This window comes from Cariama cristata, unplaced genomic scaffold, assembly GCF_000690535.1.
Source record: "Cariama cristata isolate BGI_N322 unplaced genomic scaffold, ASM69053v1 scaffold43659, whole genome shotgun sequence".
Taxonomy (NCBI): domain Eukaryota; kingdom Metazoa; phylum Chordata; class Aves; order Cariamiformes; family Cariamidae; genus Cariama; species Cariama cristata.
This window is the reverse complement of record NW_009636089.1, coordinates 1-9,879: the sequence shown is the minus strand read 5'-3', so window position 1 is coordinate 9,879 and position 9,879 is coordinate 1. Positions and strand designations below refer to the sequence as shown.

At 37.4% G+C, this 9,879-nt stretch overlaps 1 long non-coding RNA gene across 1 annotated transcript in view; it reads right to left on the bottom strand.

Moving 5' to 3' along the window:
- Positions 1-9,818, bottom strand: part of LOC104167488 — a 20,575-nt gene extending 10,757 nt beyond the window's left edge. The window contains exons 1-2 of the long non-coding RNA XR_696503.1: positions 9,580-9,818; positions 8,068-8,130 (exon numbers count right to left, since the gene is read on the bottom strand). This is a non-coding gene — a long non-coding RNA (uncharacterized LOC104167488). The remainder of the gene's footprint in view (positions 1-8,067; positions 8,131-9,579) is intronic.
- Between the last annotated feature and the right edge of the window lie 61 nt (positions 9,819-9,879).

Here is a 9,879-nt window from a genome sequence, read left to right as displayed (position 1 = left end):
CCCTACACAACATAAGGAAGTGACCTTGGAAGTAGTTTTTCTAGATTTTACGTACAAAACTTCTCATATAAACCCATCTTCGTTCATTGTTTCTGTCATTGTTCTTAAAGCATCTATTCTCCAGGTTACACCGAAGTGCCTGCCTCTATGTAGTCTCCTACCTTGGCTCACCTGTATCAGCCTCTTCAAAGAATTCAATCCTCTCCTCATCCATACTAGACAGCTTTTATATATGTACTTACAGGATCCCATGACATATGTAAGAAAATTATCTGAGTAATTGTGCAAAATTTGCTAAAACATGCTTTTAAGACAAATGGACTCTACGACTGCAGAGCCCCTTGCTGCAGGAAAGGACAGTGGTAGAAACTAAGCACTCAGAGCAGGCACATTTTTCCAAGCCTTTTACGTGACTACTGGCTTCCAAAACTGAGTATGATGTTGAGGAGGGGGAAGACACAAGCTAATCTAGCTTGAGTATATATTAAGCACACTCCTGCCACATTCTTTAGCTGGTAAGAACCCTCAACAGAAACTTTAGCTGCCTTCTGGCATACATGATTGTATGAGGCTAGCTATAGAAAACACTTTCTTTTTCCCTGGCAGGGAATCCTCCCCATACCACCTGCGTGCAATGCAATTTTTAGGCAGAGAGATCAATTTGCACGTTTCTGCACTAGTCAGGATAAATCTAGCTTGTGTGCTACAAGGGCTCTCATACTGCTTTTTTACTTCACTAATATGCAAAAACCATTGCGAAGCATTGTTAATATTTACCATGCGTATGAAGAGAAAAAGAAATCAAGTAGTACATTGTGAATGCTGTCATAAATGCTCATCCAACTTTTGCCTGAATTCATGAATTTAACAAAGATACTCATTACTAGAGTATTACACTCCTAGAAAGGAAAAGAAATGCAATTATTCCAGAACAATAATAAGAAACAAATGTATATTATACGGAAAGTTTCACTAACCAATAAAATGGCTGCAAACTACTGTATTCCACCAGTAAATTTCTGTGCATGGACTCTGAAACTGTAAAACGTTACAGCAATTGAAAGAACATAATGAGCCCTCCAGAAAACCAAACTCAAAACCCAGTGCAACCCTGCACCTTTTCCACTTCGTTTGCCTCTGCAGTACAATGGTAGCTTTTGTTATTTTACTTAACATGCACACACAGAAAAGCAACACTAACAGGCCTGAGAATTAAAATAGTATTTGAGTTTTCAGTCAATTACGCAGGAGTTTGTAATTTGCTCTTCAGATTCAAAAAGGCAATGAAAAGCTTAATGAGTAACTATTTGTATCTACATGTAATGGTAACTGCAGAACAAGATGCAGAAGCAAGTCTCCTGTTGCAAAGTCAGGTGAACACACAGCGTGGCAGCAGAACAGGGGACCAAAGGCTGCACAGTTAAGTTCTGCAGTAGCTCCATACCCATCACTGACAAATTACTGGAGCAACAGAGGAAGAAGAAAAGCTGTGTGGTCACAAGCTGACCAAAAAGCCCATTTAGCCCAGTCTCCTCACTCCATTGGGTTTTGATCTTCAGGGAAAGACCAGCACGAGCAGTGGCCAGTAGGGGAATCCTGAGGAAAGAGTAAGAATAGAGACAGCCCAGAACAGTGCTTCTCCTGTGTGCTGTCCCAGTTCCCTCCTTTGAATTTTGGCCTATACAAAATGTATACACCAAGCTGACTCCCAAAACTTTTCATTTCCTATAAATTTTCTAAATTAATGGCCTGAACACTGTAACTGACAGAAGACTTAATACACTGCTTTGGACTAAAACTGTTTGTTTGTTTAATTTTGTTTAAATTTCTCACACATACCAGAAAGATGACCAGATATCCAGCATGCGATGTTGCTCTCCAGATGGCGGCAAGCTCGCTGCCTCTGCCGGCCGCTTTCCTGCACAGCCCAGCCACGAAAGCCTTTCCCCTCACGAGATGCCCACCTCTTGCCCAAGATTTCAGGCAAGTATTAAAAGCCCCAGTGGTACTCTTGGAAGTGGGAGACAGAACCACATTGCACAGCCAGTACTTACCTCACTAAAGGAGATGCAATGACCACAGCTGATGATACTGTAACAGGTGCTTGAAAGCATCATGGTACATTTACCTGCAGTCACCATATTACCAGCATCTAGTATCGTTTAACAGAGCCAAACTGCTACTCCAAATACAAAACCAAAAACCGTATCATGTATGTCCTGTAGGCTGAAAGTAATAAAATATCCATGGGTTCTGGAAGTCATTTCATGAGGAAACACACAGGAAAAGAACTCTTCCTGCCAAGTATTGTTTCTAGGTTTTGTTCATGTTGCTTTATATAATTACTTAGCTGAGAAGTTAAGGGTAAGGACATTTACCAATATTTCCACAGGATTTTCTTCTGCCAGCAGAAATAGAGTTATTAAAACTCATACTTGCTCATAATGGGGATTTATCACAGTTATAGTCATGTTAAAACAAAGAAGAAAGATTTGTTCCTCTCTAACTTAATCTTTTTGAGTACCTCTATCATGCCAATGCATGCCTTCTAAACATCAGTGTTGTAAGAATTCAGGAGTTCTTTCTGATCATGTACGTACTAAGCCAAGGTTTATACCACCTTCAGTGAGAACATATAAATTTCTTTTAACTTTTTTCAGCTTACTCCCACACAGGTATGCTATGCTGGTAGACAGACAATAAGGTTAGTGTTAACAAGATCAATCCAGAAACATTTCTTCCTGCTGGATAAGAAAATGCTACCTGTTCTGAGGATGGTGGTTTGTTTTTTTTTTTAATGCAGTATTTACAGAAGGAAATATCAGGAATCCTCCCAGGAACATCTACATAGGGATTCATTCAGTAGTGCTACCATGAATCTGCCAGACCAGCAGTCCAAGTTGAATTTCATGTAACACTCAAACAATGATTCATAGTATCATTCTACTTTAAACATTTGAAAAGAACATTTTTGCACCTTTCCAGATTGCACCCTCAACCAATATGGTTTAATGAGGTGAATAAGTATTTGAAATAAAAACAAAATACAAACATTTAAGAATATTTTTATTAAAATGTCCTGTCCCAGTCAAGGATACCAACTGAATTATGTTTATGAAGTTGTTCTAGGTGCAGTCCCTCTCCCCTCTCTTTAGCCATACACAAAAGGATGACAGCTCAGGTGTGGAGCAGCAGTATTCCAATGCAAAAAAAGAGAAGATTGTTGGTGAAGGCTTTAGATCCAAGACTTAAAAATTAATGTCATGACTGTAGTATTAAAAGGTGTACATTAATTCTTATTTCTGATTTTCCAAGATTTCAGCCTTTCTGAAAAAAGTTCAGTAAAGATTTGTCATAGACAAAGTATTACGTAAACCTCCAATTCCATGTGTCAACACAGTTCTGTTCAGATAAAAGTATCCTGGTGCATAGTTACAAAATTTTAGCATCCAGAGGATGCATGTTTGTGACTGGGTAGAAACACATATACACAGAGCTCTTGTCTTAGAATGTGCATATGAACTGTACCACAGAAATATCCACAGTATCTATAGCTTTTGGGAAAAATTACTTTTCCTTAAATCCCACCTCAAAATTTTCTAGTCATAGTCAAGTATAGGTGTTTTTTCTGCAGAGTTTAACAGCTGACTTGGCAGAAGTACTGCAGAAAGTGAGTTTGTATTTCTGCTTATTTATTTGGTAAACCAGAAAGGCTTTAAGTCTCCCTAACTTTTCAGGAATTAAGTAGCGTCGAGCAAACTGCACCCAATGTATTCTGAATAATACATAATACATAAGCACAATACGTAAGCGTAATTAAAAAAGCACAATATGCATATTCAGATGGCCAAAACTGCTTAGCTTTCATCCCTCTCAATTACTTCTCTTGACCAAATTCTGCCCATGGCTACACATGAACAGAAGAGGATCTGATATCTGATCCTACAGCTCCTATGCAGTTCCAAACTACCACAAAGGAGATTCCAGTTCCGGTACCAGACTTAGTAATAATCAACAAAGAAGTACAAGTTTTCTCACATCAGACCAGGAGCTGCATTTGTCCAGTGTGTATCTAGTATTCGGCTGGACACAATGTCCCATGCTAGTATCTCCTTATTCCTCAGAGCATACAAAAGGTTCAAAATAATGCCTGCCTCTGCCAGAGGCAATCTGAGGCTCCATTCTCCACAGATAATCCTAAAGTTAGGAACAGTTGTTCCAACTAAGGTGAAGTCATTTTATAGACACAGAAAATTACAGAATGTGTAAAGATATCTGCATATAACTCACTGGAAAAGGTTTGTAATGGCTAAACCAGGATGAAATCTTAAATACAAGCTTTGCCTCAGAAGTATGTTCACCTAATTTAAATGATGTTATACATTTCCCTATGAACTGCAAAAAAAGAAATGAGACCGTGACTTTTTTTTTTCTTCAACCAAATACAATCTGTAATCTCTTTCTCCCTGACTTAACGAGGAAAGGCTTTTCCCCCAACTGTTCTCTCTCCAAGAGGCCATCATCCCATTTTTCTCTTTTTTCCCCCAAGTAAGACTATAAAATGCAGAGAATGCAAATGATAGAATAACCTCAAAACTGATGCAGGCCAGGTAAGGCTACGCTACAGGAAGTGTTCAGCCCAAGTGACCTCCTTCCAGGGCCTTTCTGCGTTGGGATGACACAGCTCTACTGTACAACACCTAGCCTAGAGATTCCACACCACTAGTGCTTAAGAAGAAAGCCATCTCACTGGAGTAAGCCAGAAGTAAATTAATGAGCTGCTCTAGAATATCCTTTGTTTATTTTCAGGTAGGTCAAAATTAAATTATTAAGGATGTATCTGTTTACTGATATACAGTTTTATTAGCATTATTAGTTCAAATTCCTTGGCACCTGCACTGCCTACTCTCAGAACTGAAGTCCAGAAATTAACTGTAACACCAGCAGGAGAAAAGGACACACTATGTGCTCTAAACGCAAACAAACAGACCACTCTGTCTAGTGTCTAAAATGCCTATTTGATTTCTTTCTTTAAAAACAAACATTTACCATTAAAAAAACCCCAACTTTCCTGGTTTTGCTAAAAGTCTTCTTTGAGGTCACAGAAAAGTGGAGTTAAGACTTCCTTACTCTCACCCTGCTGACAAGATCCTTTATTTCAATGACTGGATCATATAGGCCAAACAAATTTTAAAAACATGTTATTTTCTTTTCTTTTTAGTTAGAATCTTTTTTTCCCTTAATTAGCACTAAAATCTACATGTATGTTTTATGACATACAACACTTTCCATGAAGGTGGTATACAGAAATTCTACCCTTTCAAATAGAAGCAGCAACTAAAATCACCTCAGGATTTTATATACTGCACATAAACATAAAAGGTTCTTTCTTCCTTTAGGCTGCCACTTAAGGAAATATATGATACACAAGTAGGGACAGATCCTCAAATGGCAGGTGTTCTTGTGTAAGATGTCTCAAAATGTCCATGAGTTAAAATTATAAGAAGAACAGAAAGTACACTCTTTTGTCTTTCTGTTTCTCTTTAAATTATTAATGATGTTATCAATATATGTCTCCAGGAAAGATTAATTAACCAGGTATGAGGAAAGCCTAATTCCAAGACTAGGAAAAGGAGAAGTTGCATTGAAAACTAACCTGCTAAGTTATTTGCTTTTACTTGTAAGCAGTTTAAGAAACATTTTATGGAATGAGAACATTAAGAAACTAAGAGGGTAGGACAGTGAAGTTAAACCAAGAATGATTTGTTCTCACTAACAAGTTTATTCTAGTCACTCTTAATTTTACTGTAAGTTTAACTAAATAATTAATGATCTTTCAGTTTACCAAAGGAATACGCAGGTTATTTTCCCCTATTTTTTAAGGTTTACCTCAGGCTGGTGAAATGTAACAGCTGAATTTTCACGGACCAGTGAGAGCAAAATAGAGCCTTTGCATATGCTGTTACATTAAAACCAAAGTAAGCACTTTCACAACAATGCATTTCAGTGTAGAAAGTGTTGATATGTAAACAATTTTTCCTGCAAATTAGAATGGCCAAGGAGACACTTGCAACAAATACAAGCAACATGCCAAAGACAAGTGCGTCCACTACTGCAAGGAAAATATGTCAGTGGTCTGACTTAAAATTACATTCGATGTAACTGTGCCAAAAGTGAAAGTAAAGGAAAAAAAAGGCTAGTGGTAGGGGAAGAGATTCTGCCAAGTATCACATCTTAAGTAACCTTCCAAGTTGGGGCAAAACCTGGTCTTTCTTACATTAGAAATTCTGATCAACAGTCAAAAAAAGTGGAATTAGGCCTTTTAATAACAAATAATAAACTTTTCAAAAACTGCCAAATGGGATTTTTATGTATGTTACACTGCAAAACAAACAATAGGACTAGAGAGGTGGGTAACTACATTTTATTTTTTGCAATTGGATAGTTCTAAATTGTATTTTATGTTTTGGTCCAGAGACACGCTTTACAAAACTGATTTCATTGACTACTACAGGAACCTTGCTAGACTGATAAACCATCTGCTGGTAAAAATCAGTGGCTATTTTATGCCTAACTAAACTTAAAATAATCTTTTGTTCCATAGATAGGCATATATTGCACATAACAGCCTGCATACCATCTAAAAATGTGGGCTGATTGTCACCTTGGTGTTGGTAGGAAAACAGTTGCCTTATCCAATATTCCACAGTTGTGTGAACAAAATGTATTTTAACATGATTTCTATTCACAGTTTAAGTGAATCATTTCCCTTTTAATTCCCCACCCCCAACTATTCATTTATACACAGATGAGCAAAGCACTTTGATGAAAGTAGGTTCCAGAATAGACTAAAACTCCAGAATTTGCAAGTTTATTTTTGCAGATAGGAATGATATAAAACAAGGAGCCAAAAAGAAAAAAAAGCCTTTATAACAGATTACATATTTGCTTATTTTAAATATCTTTTGATCATCCCTCCTCCCCCAAATCAAAACAACCCCAAAGAACCAGACAAGGATGATATAATTAATGCAATTAATTTAACTCAATCTTAAAATGTCCCTGAGAACCTCACACTTTGGAAAATATTCTGTGTTAATGTACACCCCATGCAATGCTACTTCAGACAAGCTATTGCCCCATACAAATTAACACGTTTCCAACCATGGTATTACCACGTAGCACACAAAATACATTACACTTATGTTAGTATATGTATGCAGACATGCTTCAGTGATATCTGCATCTTCAATCAAGAATGCTATATGACTACACAGCATCTAAACTAATTCTGCACTTTTTTCTGTAAAAAACATTTTCTTTGTCCTGCCAACTCTAAGACAGTCCTCAAACAATACCAAATTTAGAGAATATTTAGATGTATAAAGTTTCATCCTTAAATTAGGTATTTGTCAGCAGTAGCATCTCAAACAAAGGGGCTTTAATCAGTAAAAATACACACACAATTAGCACTGATGGAAATGGGTTATTATTGAATATTGTTCAATAAATACATTCCAACTAAGTGTCTGTAAGTTCAGTTAGGCTGAGGCCTAGCCATTTTTTCTGGAACAGATTTGTATCACAAAGAAAGGCTAACCTTCTGAAAAAATTACAAAATCATAAGAAAATTTAGTTTGCATCTTATGTACTTCCCTGACAGACTAACATAAAATCTGCTTGACTTACTGAGTGCAATGACCTATTTCTTCTTCTGGGAGGAAGGTGGCGAGGCTGAAATTATTGGATGTTGTTTTGTCTGCATGTATTCCTACACGTGTTATGATGTGTATTTTTCATAGTAGCCTAAACACTTCTTGTTTCAATTAAATAAGCCTTACTGCACAAAGAGGGATTTCAGATTTTTATTCAAAAATGCAAGAAAATCAAAGATCCGACATACGGAGGATTTCATAGTACATCAGTCATTGTTATGGCAAATCCCCATAGCCTCAAAAAGTATGTCTTATAAAGGTTGTATTTATGAATTAGTATTGGGGATGGGGAAAGAAGGTTTGTGTTTATACAAAAAATTATTGATTCTTTGCTAAAGCAACTAATTCTTACCATTTTTAGATTCTGTTAAGTCTTGGGATTGCAGTTTCTCTCAAGTAGCACAAGGAGAACAATCTGAAAACAATTTAAAAAAATAAATTTTTTTTAAAAAGTAAATCTAACTATAGCAATATTTAATAGGTATTTTTGCGAGCATAACAGTGAGTGAGCCAAGTATAAGCTCCAGTGGTTAAGATTAAAGTCATGCAAATTATTCCAACCACATGTATACTTATATATCACGCATCTCTGCACTTCAGTGGTCTGTAGGCTTAAATATAGGACAAAGGAATCCCTGGTACCTGGATTTGCAGAACCCTACGCTATTCTTAGCACTTGGTACATCTCTGAAGAGCACTATACCTAATGGTTAACACATCTAAAAATCAGTCAAGAGGACAAAAAACTGTCACCCTATGCCTACTGTAAAGGTGGTCCATTGTTCCCGGGCATATCACAAAGCGTGTATTTTTTCAGTCAAGAAGCAAGTAGAACAGAGTCAGGCTTTCACAATGTAATGGCCCAGAGAGTAGGTATTTTTGGAAATGGCACTGCATTACATAACCTCCAGTTTTCTCTCTCTCTCTCTCTCTCTCTCTCTTTTCCACACACCCCCCTATTTTAAACAGGGAGAGAAAAAAAAAAGAGGCTAGGTCCTACCTCACTTAAATGGTACCTTAAATTGCCACTCTGTTAATTGACTGAATTTGTAGCATACCTCCTTTATCAGTTTTCATATAGTGACAAAAATTAAAGTTCTCTTCTATTACTGATATCTTTCTTACTTATAGTGTGTATGTATGAAATTTAATTAGGTATGACTCATATGTTTACACACAAAACACACACATACATATTGGATTTAAAACTGCAAACTCATGTATCTATAAATGTACACAGAAACGTTTGAAAGAAAGCACATCAGTAAATGTTCACCAGAATACAGTTGGCTTTGTTTTTTTTTCTCAAAAGAACCACCCAAAATTTAACTGCTGCACATGCAAAAATGCAGAAGGCTGTTGCAAGAATGACTGCTTTCTAAAAATAAACCCCAGCAGCCTGAGAGGAATCCAGTGTCAGGGCGGAGAAGAGGGAGATTCGTTTTACAAGGGAGAAGAAAAGAGATGAAAAACCAATCCCAGAGCCTTGCATGCATGCTAAAAAAGCTAAGTGCATTAGGTTCAAAAATGCATTTTGGTGTTTGCGGAGTGCAAAAGCGAGAAAAAGGAAACAGTTTTAGAAACCACTTCTCATCTCCCCTTGCATGTGTGCAGAAAAATCCCCAGCCTAGAAATCCAGCCTTAAAGCACAAAGAGAAAGAGTTAAAAACATATACTGCACGTTTTCTCATCTTCTTTAAGAAAGCCTGTTTGGAAATGTGCACCGAGAGGGGGAAAGGCAAGCTGCAGCAAAGTCCAGCTAAGGACAAAAGGAAATGAAAAGAAACAAAGAGAGAGAGAGAGAGAGAAAGAGAGAGGATTAATTAAAAATAAAATTCTGTGGATTGGAATTGCATATACTTACAGACAAAAGCCCCCGCTCCCTGTTCACTTTCTGTCCTTTCTACATGATCTGAAACACAAATGTGGATTAAAAAAGGGCAGCATGCTACAGAAGGGAATTTATAGTTGGGGGAGTGGAGAGAGGGTAGGGGGTGTGGGGAAGAATGACTGCACCTCTTCCAAAGTGCAGCCTTGGAGAAAAAAGAAAAAGGGGTGGGGGTGGCTGGGGGAAAGTCTCTCTCAGGCTGGATTTTGGTTGCCAGTGCTGGTTATATTGAACAATGAGCTAATTCTGATGGTAGCTGGCTGGCTGCCAGCGCTC